A 14,151-nucleotide genomic window follows, 5' to 3' on the forward strand; every position below is an offset into this window, starting at 1 on the left:
TCCAGCAGTGATGCTTTATTAGCTTAAACACGTCTCTGTTATCAATTCTGTTATCAGTCCGTTGTAGCTGCTGGAAAAACAAAAGCTGCATTACAAAACATTGGGGGCTTGAAACTGCAAGATACATCAACAATAACCTTTACAATGACACACAATAAGACAGGAGGAGATTGCTATTGGGGTAGTGTGCCACTTGGGGGCAGTGAAAAAAGAAGTTGTGAACATATTGACACATCACCTTTAAAGTTGAAACAGTTGTTTTCTACCCACGCAGCAGTTACAGAGAAACATTATCATTTGTTCATTTGAATATTTTAGCAACACAGTAATTTAAAGAGGACCTATTATGCTCATTTTCAGGTGCATACTTGTATTTTGAACATTAGAGCATGTAAAACGTTTTATTTTTCTCATACCGGCTGTGCTGCAGCACCTCTTTTCACCATCTGTCTGAAACGCTCTGATTGAGCTGATTATAATGAAGTGGGCATGTCTGTAAAGGGGAGACTCGTGGGTACCCATAAAACCCATTTTCATTCACATATCTTGAGAGGTGAAGGGACCCGTTTGAAAATGGTCATGCCTGTTTTTCCTCACCAAATTTAAGTGTACATTTGGAGCATTATTCAGCCTCCTTCATGACAAGCTAGTATGACATGGTTGGTACCAATGGATTCCTTAGGTTTTGTAGTTTCATATGATGCCAATATCTTCACTAGCTTTAAAACTAAGCCTGCTACCACCTAAAAAACACAAGTTGTGTAAATGCGTTAAAGAAATTAGTGGCGTTAAAAATAATTTACGTTAACTTTGACAGCCCTAAAATGTTTATAACACACTAAAGGAAAGGGGGGAAAAAAGCACAAAAACATAATAGGTCCTCTTTAAACGATTTTTAGAATAAAATATGAATAAGTAAAGTTTTAAATAAGTAGTATGTGCTTTTTCCACTTGTATTGGCACACGGATAGGCAAGTAACTACTTTAACACACACACACACACACACCAACCAATGAGCCACACCGTAGCTGAATAACATGGATCAATGTACGACACAGTAGCAGTGGACCAGCTGGTATTAAATCAACCAATCACACTGCAGAACACTGACCAGCCAGCCCATTCATCACCCAATTATGGGCCAGCGTGCTACCCAGTGGCTCATCAAAACATGCATGCAGACACCCGTACAGATGTGCATGCCTGCAAATGTGCTTGCAAGTACAGAATGTACACATTCATAACATACATAAATACACACACTGACACAAATGATGCTTGTGTGTAAAAGTAATTTATCCTTTATTTGCATCCTGCCTTTCCTTCTGTCATGTGCTTCTCATTTCAACTGCTGCTGTATCCCTGTCAGCACTATCCATCCTTCACACACAGCCTCACACACACATACACAGAAAACTGTTGCAGAATGAGTCTCCTCTCTCACCGAGTGACAGATAATAGATCAACCAGCTCTATGTCCCCCCACACACACACATACTCTCTTAACGCAGAGCATACACACATAAATTAGCCTCCTCCCTGGCGGTGTGGCAGATAATAGAGAAGCAGGACCGGAGCCCCTTGCTTTCTACCTGCAGCACCGGGCCATTAAGTTACTGCAGACACAGTTTGAAACGAGACAGCGTGGAAGACAAGGTGAGACATAAGGCGAGAGTAAAGGAGGCAAAGGACAGCATGCGAGATGGAAAGTGGAGTGAGTGAGAGATGATGAGTAAGGGGGAGTGACGGAGTGGAAGAGAGGCAACACGAAACAGAGTGAAAGACAGACCGACGGAGTTTGGTGGGTGGGATGTGATGACGAGATGAAACATTTCACCCATCATTAGTGAAGTCGTGCCAGTCTCTGAAGCTCCCCCTAGGCCTTGATATGGAGGGTCGAGCTCGGGTCGCATCTTTCAACTCCACCTGGCTGCTGTTTCAATCAGTCAGCACAGAGTTTCACTTTCTCTGGCACTGCTGCTGGGGAACTTACACAATCCTCCGAGCCATTTGCGACTGTGTAACCTTCAGCTCATGTTGCCTGGAAACATTTCGCACTTTCAAACACCATTTTGGAAAAAACAATTGCTGCCTGAGATGCACCAGTTAATATTTGAAAAACACAAGTGTTGGCCAGTGATGGTCTAAAACCAATCTCATCTGTGCTTCTAGATTTCTCTAGTCCACTTTTATAGCGCTTCTCTAGCTTCTGTAATGCTTCTTGTGATTGGATAGTTGCCGGTTTGCTCCCGGCAAGACCAGTGAGATAAATCGGGGGGGGGCGGTGGGTGCCCTTGAACAAGGCACTTAACCCACGGTTGCTCCAGTGGGGCTGCTCGGTGATAAACAGATCAGCCTCTTGTTGTACTGGGCAGCTTCCATGTGTGAAAATATTACTGTGCAAGAGCATTCATGCACAGCAAAACTACACTGGTTAAATAAAGTCTGTAATATGACTCAACATGTCAACAGTAGTTTACAATTTACTTTACTTGACAAAGCAATGACGTTGTCCCATCTGTGCTGTAATGTAGTGTAGTAGTGATAGTGATAGAGGAACCTCTGACTATGATAAATACATACAAGATAACCTTTGTAACCAGTCACAATGGTTTATGATCGAGTCATAGAATTCATGCACATAATACTATACAAATTGTGTAATGTTTTAAAACCTATACCGGATAGAATTGGGTACCAAACTCTGTACTGTTAAGGGTACAGACCAAATTACTACTAGGACCAATTCATGTTAAATCAAATCTGTGCCAAATTTTGGAACTTGACAGCACATCTGGGTGAGAGAGTAACATAGAGTATAGAGAGAAAGAGAAAGAGTGAGGCTACGTCACCCCTGCAGCTTGTTCAAGTCATAGCGAGCTCACTGCTGAAAGTAACTACTGTTACCATTGTTTAGGTCTGCATTCATGATAACTCTATCGTCTTTCAATGGAATCATATTGCGATGCATTCATATATCAGGATATAGTGATACAAAATTACGTCAACTAAATTGATAATATTAAAAAAATGCATACTAACTCAAATTTCTCAGAAAATATGTTTTTTCATTTCACTTTTCATTTATGTTTAAAGGGACTATTTGTAACTTTCAGAAATGCTTCTTAAAAGCGACACCTGTGGCCGTGAAATCAACGAAAGCCAGCGTCGGGCTCGCGCCTGCTCGCTCTAAATATACCTGAACGAGCATCGCTCAAAACAGTGAGGCGACACACGTCAGCTAAAACCACAATATCACTCTATATTTCAGCTGCTTGGCAGTAATGTTAGCTGACCAGACGAAAATCTCTCCATGAACATGATTTAGATCTGATCTTAGTGTTGGCTTTTCCTGCCTCAGCGTAGGCTGATGCAGCGGGGCTCTACAGCGTTTCTCCCAGCTCTCTCCGCCCGCAGCCGGAGAGAGCAGGGAGACATCGGCACCCGGTCGGCAACGAGAAGACAACGTAACTCTCTGAAGAGCTCCGTCACTTCACAAGACACGGAAAACCTCTGTTGGTCTGGAGGAGCTGCAGCAGTTATTTCTGCAAAAACGTCAACTCACTAGATATTCTCAGAGCTAAACTAACTCTTCTGCAGTGAGGAGTGAGCGAGCGTTCACGTCTAGAGGTGGAGCGAGCTGAGAACGCGCACGCTCTCTGAGTGAAGGCAGGCAGGCAGAGGAGGAAAGGCAGCGGCCACACGCGAATGCGCATATGCGAGCGCGCATGTGTGTCGACCCGCTACATTTATACGCTTAAAAAGTTACAAATAGTCCCTTTAATTCATACAGGAGTATACAAAAATGGGCTTTACCATGTTGTTATTTCATATAGATTTTTTATTTATTGAATTACCAGAAAACATGCTATATCGTGATATTCATTGTTATCAATATATGAAATTACCTATATCAGGATAAAGGATTTTGTCAATATTGCTCCGTCCTACCTTTATTTATACCGTCGTTCCAGTTGTCTTAAACTCAATGAATTAAAAAAGTGTGGTTTTGAGTGCAGGAAACTGAAGAGCGTTCATTTAGTTTAATGCTAATTTCATTTTGTACTGGAAACAGGAAGTAAGTTCCAACTAACTTTAAAGCAAAGCTATATGAAACTTTTGAAAGAAGAAATAACACAATGTTCCTCTTGCAAATGGGAAGTTGAACTCATAAGCAATAAATCACACTGCTGCTATGTTTAATACACTCAGGGGTTCTGCTGCTCTACCTTTACTTGGTCTGGTATGATTTTTAGTAAAAAGAAAAAAAAAAAAATACAATTACAATAGTGAATCAGGCCCCAAGCTGAAGAAAAAAACAAATAAAAATTAAGATTTAATTTTCTGGCTATATTTCCCAGCCCAACTCTGTTTGCTGAAGTCTTGATCCTTACATGTGCTACTTTTCCACTTCATTTTAGCATTTATTATGATCCCGTAATTATCCCGCAACTGTGACCACAGCGGGCGCTATCAGAAAAAGTTATAGTCTGGCTTTAGCTGCGAATAAATTACTTTCCCTTATCCTCTACCTTCTGAAAAAACAAGCATACGAACACACATACATGCACACAATACGACTCGCAATCACACACATTCATATGCATAGTGCTTACACATATGCACACTCGACAAGAAAGAATGAGAATCAAGACTAGGGTGTAATTGCGACTTAAATCCCGTGATTAGAGGGAGTGAAGCGGAGAGAAGCTGATCAGCTGATTTGGTTGATTAGCTTGACGCTGACGACTTTAATTCACTGCACAGAGTCAGGCAGAGGACATGGCAGCATAAAGGAGTGTACAACTGTCTCCTGTTATCTGCAGAATAGCCTCTCCCTCACTTAGCCAGCAGTTCCTTAGCTAAGCTCCAAAAAGGATGTGTTTTTGTACTGTGTGTGTGTGTTTTTGCTACGTCACGACTCTGCCTTCTTCTAGAAATAACATAATCAACTAATTGAAAGTGCTATGTTCACCTTTTTAGTGTAAAATCACATAAGCACATCTGGCACTTCCTCCCACGTGCTGAATATTCTCAGTAAGAATCACGAAACCAAGCACGCCATGTATTTCACAGCTTCCTAAACAAGATAACAACTAATCTTTGGCTGACAATTTGATGGAGACTTGCCAGAAGCGAGGTTTCCCTATATGTGGTGTGGCAGACAAGAGAGGATGTAGTAAGTGCTGAATGTGTGAGCTCTGCCTGACTGCTGCTGCCTGGAGGTGAAGGGCAGTCTTGTTCATGGAGAGGGTCCTAATTTAAGAGCAGCACAGATCAAGCAGAGTGACTGTTCCCCAGCAAAGTGGCAGTTCCATTGGGAACTAGTGATTTTTACTTCTGCGCCAGTTCCGTAATTTCATGGCTTGCCTTGACATCAATTGCACCGAAATGGGTGGAGGAGTCCACTAGAGGGGAGCGACAATACAAGTCATGGACATGCCAACTCAAAGCACCATCTCAGCAAAAACATGCTGGCATTGCAGTTGTAACCTGTACAACTTTAGCCGGAATTGGTGAATGTATAGTCCTCTACATGTACTGTATGTTACATTTACATTTTGTCCCTTGATATCTATCAATCAGTCGTACAGTATGGATGCCTAAAAACATAGAAAAATGGTTGGCTTGTTTACAATCTGTCTGATCACAACCGCCCCATTGGATGTTGCCGCGATATCAAAGTGTTTCCAGGTCTCTGCAATTACTTTGGTGAGTACAACAATATCATAGACAGCGGTAGGGCTCGGCAATATATCTGAACTTACCAGACTGTTCTAGCTGTTCGATTATTTGCCTTTACCCACTTAGTCATTATATCCAAATTACAGAGGATTATTTATCAAAAATCTCACTGTGTAAATATTTTGTAAAAGCACCAATAGTCAAACCTACAATATTGTTCAATATCGATGTCGAGGTATTTGGTAAAAAATATCATGACATTTGATTTTCTCCATATCTCCCAGCCCTAGACAACAGGAATGATACCCAAAATTATGAAAATAAGACCCAAGTTGTAATAAATTGAAATGATCCTTTAAGGTAACAGACCTGTGCTATTAACAGGTAACCTGTGTCATTACAGCAGTAATAGCTGCTGCAATTACGGCATTAGCACCAACAAACAATAACGTGATACAACTGCAGTTTTTTACTTCACTTTCGTTTTTGTAGCATTTGACTTTGTGTGTGTTGTTGAGGTTTTAGATCTTAATCCTGCAAAATGTTTTAAGAGTTTTCTTAACCCAAATGCAGACGGAAACCCAATGTGACTTCAAATGTAAAGAAAGTCTATAGATGTGTTTATTGAAATCCAGTTTAATCAGCATGTAATTAAATGATTTTGTCAAAATGAGTCAAGTTGCACAAGCCACGTCTTGTATAATACATGATAAGGTAGAGCAGTTTTATGCCACTGCTTGGAATATAAGTGTGAATGTGCACTGACTCTATAAACACAAGCACCACTGCTCTAGAGTAAATACATGATAAAAGAGACTGAGAATTAGTAAATGTTGTGGTTTAGGGGAGAATCTGTGACTTAAGGGATTTCCTGCAGTGGGGGTGAATAAAAGAGGTACAGTTTCAGTTAAAAACACAGCTGAGGAAGACAGAATGATTTATGGATTGTAAATGTTGACACTCACACTAAAGTCCATCTAGGCTATTCAAAGAGATTGATGATAAATAAAACTAAAATTAGTCCTGCTATGTGATGTGCAGCTTGTCTATCAGAAAACAAGAATATGGAAACATGAAGCAATGCAACATTTAGGTTGCAAGCAAAATTTTGCATTAAACAAATGTAGAAGTGTTACAGATGATGTTTCTTTTCCATTACACGAAATGGCAATGTGTGGGCTTGATAGGGACATTAACTGATCGGTAATTCAGTGTCTGTGCTGAGATTAAAATACTGGATGACATCTATTATGTCATTATGTCATCCGGCACACTTGCCATACCCTTTTAAACTGCTCACTGATGAAGAGCACAGAACAGGAGTATGGTCAAGTGACAATACTTAAAGACATTTTGTAATCAAGCCAAAACTATTATTACAGCATTTTGTGCATATAGTTGTTGTTTTTTGCCACCTCAACAAACCTGGAATCGTCTGGTCACTAAAATGAGGTCAAGAATAGGTATGGGTTACGATAGCGGGGTCCATTTTGGAATTGGACTCTAGTCAAGAATCTCTAGATGAACATAATTTCCCTTACTCCCTATTTTGTGTAAATGGAAGTACTTCCTGCTGTTTGTAGTTGTGTTTTCAGTGAGTAGTAAGGTGGGATGTGAACAGTTTTGAGACAGTTGATTGAAATAAAGTTGGGAAGCACTGAATGTTGGCCTAACGTCGGTATCGGCCAATATTCGCCTTGTTGACTGCCATCGGCCTATCAGCAAATAAGATGACATTTGCCGTTGGCAGTGCCCAATGTTAATCTGTTGTGTTGCATCAATTTTGCGCCGGCTAGTTGTTTTGTTGGTTATTTGCGGTCAGTCCCGAGCAACAGTAACCAGCTGCTGATTCAGATTAGAAGCCACTGACTGGACTCTGGCATGATGGCGGGTGCCGTACGCCATGCCCATGTGTGGTTTGTTTGCAAATGAAAGTGACAGAAAAAGTCGGCCGCGTGGGAGTATTACTCTGTCTCGGAGAAAGATCAGCGACAAGAACATTATGTTCAACGAAAAGTTGAAATATTTTTGTTGGGCTATGTAAGTACAGAAACATTCTTCTCATTCAGTAGGTAGGTGTATAGCAGCTCAAAAGGCTTTTGAAGCAGTTGTTTTTTTAAAAACTAAAAATGTTTTTCATGTGAAAGACGGTTAAATTAAAGGTTGTTTCATAAATTTGTATTATTGAATTTGTGGTCATTCAAAGGCAGTGTAATGAAATGCTGAATGACTTTAAAACGGCTCAGTTATTTTTTTATAACGAAGATGTCTTTGTTTCCCCTGGCACAAAAGGGGAATCGATAACAGCAAAAACAAAACAAAACAAAAACATCGGTATCAGTATTGGCTATCGGCCAAATTGTTATTTTAAACATCAGTATCGGCCCAGAATTTTGCAATCGGTGCATCCCTAAAATAAAGGTGGGTAAACACACACACACACACACACATTTGTAATTTAACGGTCTCAGATTGTAAGTGTGTCTCCGTTTTGTATGCAGCTGACTCTTGAACAGAACAGGATTTTCATTCAAGGGCAAACAGACATTTAATATTAAGTGCATTCAGGGAAGGCTTTTCAGCAGACACTGAGCTGTACAGATCCTTTTGCAATTCAATTTAATTAATTCTGAGGGACTTTATCAGCAATTATTTCAACAAGTGTTGCAACATTGCTTTCAGAAGCCACCATTGCAACATAGGTAAACAGCAGCCCTGTTTGTGTTCATCACGAATACAAATTCTTAATAGTCTCAAGGGAATACAGCAGACGGTCTACACAGTAGGAGGCCATTGGTCAGACAATTTGTAGTTTCAACCGTTACTTAAACAATATAAAATCAACATGCCTTTAAATCCATGTATACACTGCTACTGCTAAGTCCCTGTTTTTTTTTTCAGCTGCAGTGCTTTCAGCTGACAACAATGAGCAAAGAGCACTGGGAAATCGACGACACAGGGCCATAGATTTCTAGGACCCTGCTTTAATGAAGTGGCTGTTGGTGGGATTTGTAGCAGATAGTAAACAAGCATAACAACTCTGCTGAAGTGCAGTCTCATCATTTTCAACATGTAAACACAGTTAGTGTCTATAAAGCCAGTGCTGTTAGTGTGGAAGCAGCATGAAGTTAATGTTTTTATAACAAAAGAGATACGTGTGCCATTATTACACAGCACGGCGTTATCAACAACCTTGGCCTCATTTTCACTGTGGTGTGGTGAAATTGTATGTAGCCGGTGAACAATTTGTACATGTGATCTCCTCTAGTGTCTGGAAAAGGAATATATAAAACACACTTTTTCCATGCACTGTTGGTTACGAGACAGCACAGCGCTTGTAAGACAGCTGAAAGATAGCTTTAAAAACAAAAACCACAATCAGCTACAGGAAGTAATCTGCCAGGGCTCGGAGAAGCTGAGTACTCTGACAAGCATCCAATTGATGATGAATGGGTCGGGTGTGTGTGAGTGTGTTTGTGTGTGTGTGGGTGTAGTGACCCCGTCAATAGAGTGCTAGCAGGGCAGAGGATAAGGGGGCTAAAACAGTGGCCCTGACTGAAAACCTCTCAGCTAAGCGACTATGGGCTTAGCTGGATCACTAGCTGGTGGCAGCATTGGCTCAATGTTTTTTCCACCTCTCTACCATCCGATTTGACTGTTATCAGGCCATTAAATAGGCGTTATATGTCGCTGTAAGCACCATAGATGTGGGTCAGTAGAGTCTACTAAGCCTACTATGTTGTAATAGTGAAAGCAAAACTTAAAACAACAAGTTCTAAGAGGTTGTAAAATGGCATAAAACGTTACATTTTGGACACAAACGAGGCTTCTTTAGGTTTAGGCAACGAAACTATAACTTCTTTAGGTTCAAGCGACAAAAACACATAGTTAAGTTTAGGGGAAATTATTGGGTTTTGGCTTAAAATACCAATGTTTCAAAAGTGAAAGTGAAACTTAAAGCTTGTGGACACAAAGACAACTACTCGTTGGTTTCACACGGGATGCAAACTCTGGTCTCCTGGCTGAAAGTCCTCTGTTTTGTGTCCCATGCATCGCCCACGACCTGCACCCCTCATAGAGTTTCATACTGTCTATACTACAGCGCCTAATTCCGCTTCTGCTCCCGTCATAATTACTACGGTCACTAAAGGTTGTTGCGTTCTTTTATACCCTCTTTCGGTGATCTACCATGTGACTAGATGACAAAACCTAATATTGGGTGTAGTAGGCCCCTATTGACCCACATCTATGGTGCTTATAGCGACCGATAAGGTGTATTTAATGGCCTGATAACAGTCTAGTCGGCAGTCTACTTCGACATCACAAAGTAGTATCTACCTGAAATAACTGTGACCACTCTCAGAACCACTTTGAAGATATTGTGGGGCTGCAATTATTTTATCTATCGAGTAATCTACCGATTATTTTGTCAATTGATTGATTAATCACTTGGTCTATAAATTGTGGGAAAATGTGAAAAATTTAGAAATTGTGGAAAACTAAGTAAAACAGCACATTTAAGAAGCTGAAACAAGAGATTGATTAATCAATTATTAAAATAGTTGCAGATCAATTTTTTTAATTTTCTAATCATTGCAGGTCTAAAATATTGAGTGTTGAAAGTTACAGAAGTCTTTACAAGACACTGCAACCAAACCAAAAATAATCATTTCTGGCCCACGCAGTTCCATTAAATGGATATACTGTGAATAAGCGATTCCATGAGCCGACCAAAGGCTGCAGCCAGCAGCTACTTTCAATTATTCTTTGAGCTTTGATTAGCCGGTTAAAAAAAGTAGTGCAGTCTCTTTTCTGTTAACCGAGGAATATCTCCTTAATTGAGCAGTTTCTGTCCTAAAGCAATCTGAACAGAGTCGTCTGTGTTTCTAAGTCTTCTCACTTACAATACTGTATCAGTCTGTATCACTGCCTCAGACAAAACACTCTGCTCCAACTTCCACTTTTAGGAAATGATAGTTTGAATTCAGCATTTTAACATTTGTTACTTCTTTGTTTCAGGATTGATAACATTTTGGGTATTTACTGATCATTGAACAAGCTGCAGCAAAAGTGCCTCCTTGGATATGGTAGATGAAACATGATAAAGTGCCCTCTAGGGTGCCCTTCCAGTGGAGAAAATGTGATGAAGTACCCTTTAGTGTGCCCCTCTAGTGAAGAAAACATGATGAAGTGCCCTCTAGGCTGCCCTTCCAGTGGAGAAAACGTGATGAAGTGCCTCTTGTCTGCCCTTCCAGTGGAGAAAATGTGATGAAATGCCCACTAGGCTACCCTTCCAGTGGAGAAAATGTGATGAAGTGCCCTCTAATGTGCCCCTCCAGTGAAGAAAACGTGATGAAGTGCCTCTTGTCTGCCCTTCCAGTGGAGAAAACGTGATGAAGTGCCCTCTAGGCTGCCCTTCCAGTGGAGAAAAGGTGATGAAGTGCCCTCTAGGCTGCCCTTCCAGTGGAGAAAAGGTGATGAAGTGCCCACTAGGCTGCCCTTCCAGTGGAGAAAAGGTGATGAAGTGCGCTCTAAGGTGCCCTTGCAATTGAGAAAACATGATGCAGTGCCATATAGGCTACCCTAGTCTGCCACTGGATCATTGTATGGATTGGTCAGGAAGCAGGCACCATCATGGACCTTTTAACCATTGGCGTTTAGTGGTCTGTGAAGAACAGATGAGGGGATTCATGTAATTTTTCGGGTCCTTTCACATCCAATCTGTTTGGTTTGATTCAAACAAACTCTGGTGCACTTTCCTGTTTGGTTTGCTTTGGTTAGATTGGTGTGAAAGTTGTAAATTGAACTCTAGTGCAAACTATCAAAGCAGACCAACCACAGGATTTTGTGATAGTAGATGTGATAGTAGCATGAATTCAGAGCTTAACTACTATCAAATCCTTCTGATGATCAAGGGGACTGTCAAGACATGTATAAGCAATTCATATAATTAGGCATCACTTGGTAACCATAGTGACACATATGTTCGTCATCAATTGAGTGCAGGGATGAGAAAACGAAAAGGAGCTAAAACATCACAAAACACAACTTCAAGTTGCAGTCTCGACTAATAATAATGTTCATGCTCCTTCTTCTTGAGCTCTTTGTGACATCAGAGAAGATAAGGAAGTAGATAAAATGCAGTTCAGTGCTGCGTGACCTGCTGTCACCATGCTTTTGAATTACCTTAATCTACAGCATTGCCAATTATCAATCTGGCATGTATTGGTCTTGTGGCTTAATAGAAAAAAAGAGTTGTAACAGACATATCAGCCCACACAGTATTCAAAGGATTTTGTCTGGGCCTTGAGGAAAAAGAAGGATCTTTTTTTTTTTCTTTTCCCCAGATTACAGGCAACAGCGATTTTGTGTCAGACTAGTTTGAAGATTTAGGATCTATGACTCCATGGCAGATTTTTTCCAGATATAGATTTTGAGTGAGTTTTCTCAGTGTGCCCTGAATGCAGAAGTCCCTGGTCAACAATACCTTTTTTTGGTGGGGGGACAAAATGATGAACAACACCGTGACATGTCCCCTCAATCATTTTTGATGAACCAAACCTTCACACACACACACACACACACACACACTCACAAAATCATGCTTTGAAAAGGAACGTGAAGGGCAACACACTGTTTTTTAATCCCCTCCTTAAAAATATGAATTCAAACAACTGTGCATGCGTGTTTATGTTTTAGTGTGCAACCTATTCTGCTATAACATCTCCCCCCAGGAGTGTTGCTGTACAGTAAGAGTCTATTCTTAGTTATCTTCTTTTTTTTAAAACCACAAGAAGCATCCCATCCCACATGGCATTACATGTTGCATATTCAGTATATGAGATAAAATAATGGCCATGTGTGTGTGTGCATCCATGCATGCTTGAGATTCTACTATTTAATCCTCCAGTTAAGGTAAAAACACAGTTAGCTAATTTCCGTTACACCTTAGATTCTAATGTTAAGTTGACAAAAGACTTTGCATACTGCTACTTTTAGGTCAAACTGATGTAACTCAGAACATCTCTGTTCTCTTTAAGTTCATTATTTGAATTTTCATGGTCCTTAACACACTGAATAAAAGCCATAACCCTAGTCTCCGTGAAATCAATATCAAAGCATTTGTATAATGCGAAAAGTGCAGAAATATCAATTGAAACATCAGCCAGTATCTTTCTCAATTTTCTCAACACAGATTTTCTTGATAAGAAAAAAACTAATTCTGTCACACAGTGAATAAACGTGGGTTGCTTCGGTTCACATCAACCTTCTGGTGTTCGTAGAATCAGTGTAAAACAACAATGAGAATAAACTGCAAATGTCAAGGAATCCGGCAAAAACATTTATATAACCTAGAATCATCTGTGGGAAGATGTTTTGTTTTCTCTTCTGCTGCATTGCACTGCGAGTGTGTATGCGTGTAAATGGTTCAGTGATATTTGAAATCTGAAGATAGAGAGAAGCTTAGTTGGACAGTAGCAAAAAAAAATATGGAGGAAGAGAGAAAGAGAGAGAGAGAGCGAGAGAGGGGAGTCGCATGAAGGAAGAACAAAAGGAAAGGATGACGGAGGTGAGGGACGGAGTGTAACGGGAGGGCAGGGTGAGTGATGGAGGGATGATGCAAGATAGGTGGGAGGGAGGAAGGAGGGAGGGTGGGATGCAGGGAGAGATGGAGGAATGATAGAAGGATGGTGGGAGTATAGAGAGAAGGAAGAGGGAGGGGGGAACAGCAGTGGGAAGGATGGAGGAGGAACAGTATGTCATGCGTTGTTTTATTCTCATCCAGAGGCCAGTGAGAGGAGGCAGATACCTGCTGATTATTCTGTTGTATTATCTAACACTAAAGAGAGAAAATGCAAGTGTTTGTTTGTGTATTGGCAGAGTGTTATATAAGAGCTGCTGTTGATATAAAGCAAACATTTACACTCCTGTTACTCCCTTTACTCCCCTTCCTTTGCTTTCTCTTCGCCTCTCAACTTGTCTCTCCTAATTCTTCCTCCCCTCCTCTTTCTTCTGCATGTCCTCCCCTGACCTACCCTGTCTGCTTCTTCTCCTCTCCTTCACTTCTTTTGCTTCCTGTCTTATCCCTTCCTCTCCGCTCTCCGCTTCCCCTTTCCTTTCATCTCCCCCTCTTCCGCAGTATTCTAAAAAGGATATCCTCATGCTTCGCATCCAAACTGCAACAAAGGGAGAAAAAAAAATCATTCTTAAAAGATGCCTGGGCTCTAGTCGCCATACATTACATAACCGAGCTCTAACAATGCATAGAACTGCCAACATTGTTGAGAAGGCGGAAGAGCGGATGCAGAGGTAAATAAAACTCCTACACATGAAATGCATCAATGCATCTCACTACTACTGCGTGTACACTTCTGTCTGTGCATGTGACTGCAGCGGTGCATGTAGATGTTCCATTGAGGTGGACGGTCTCAGACGCAGCCACAACATTCACGTTCACTGAATAT

The sequence above is a fragment of the Sebastes umbrosus genome, chromosome 7 (genome assembly GCF_015220745.1).
Source record: "Sebastes umbrosus isolate fSebUmb1 chromosome 7, fSebUmb1.pri, whole genome shotgun sequence".
NCBI classification, from domain to species: domain Eukaryota; kingdom Metazoa; phylum Chordata; class Actinopteri; order Perciformes; family Sebastidae; genus Sebastes; species Sebastes umbrosus.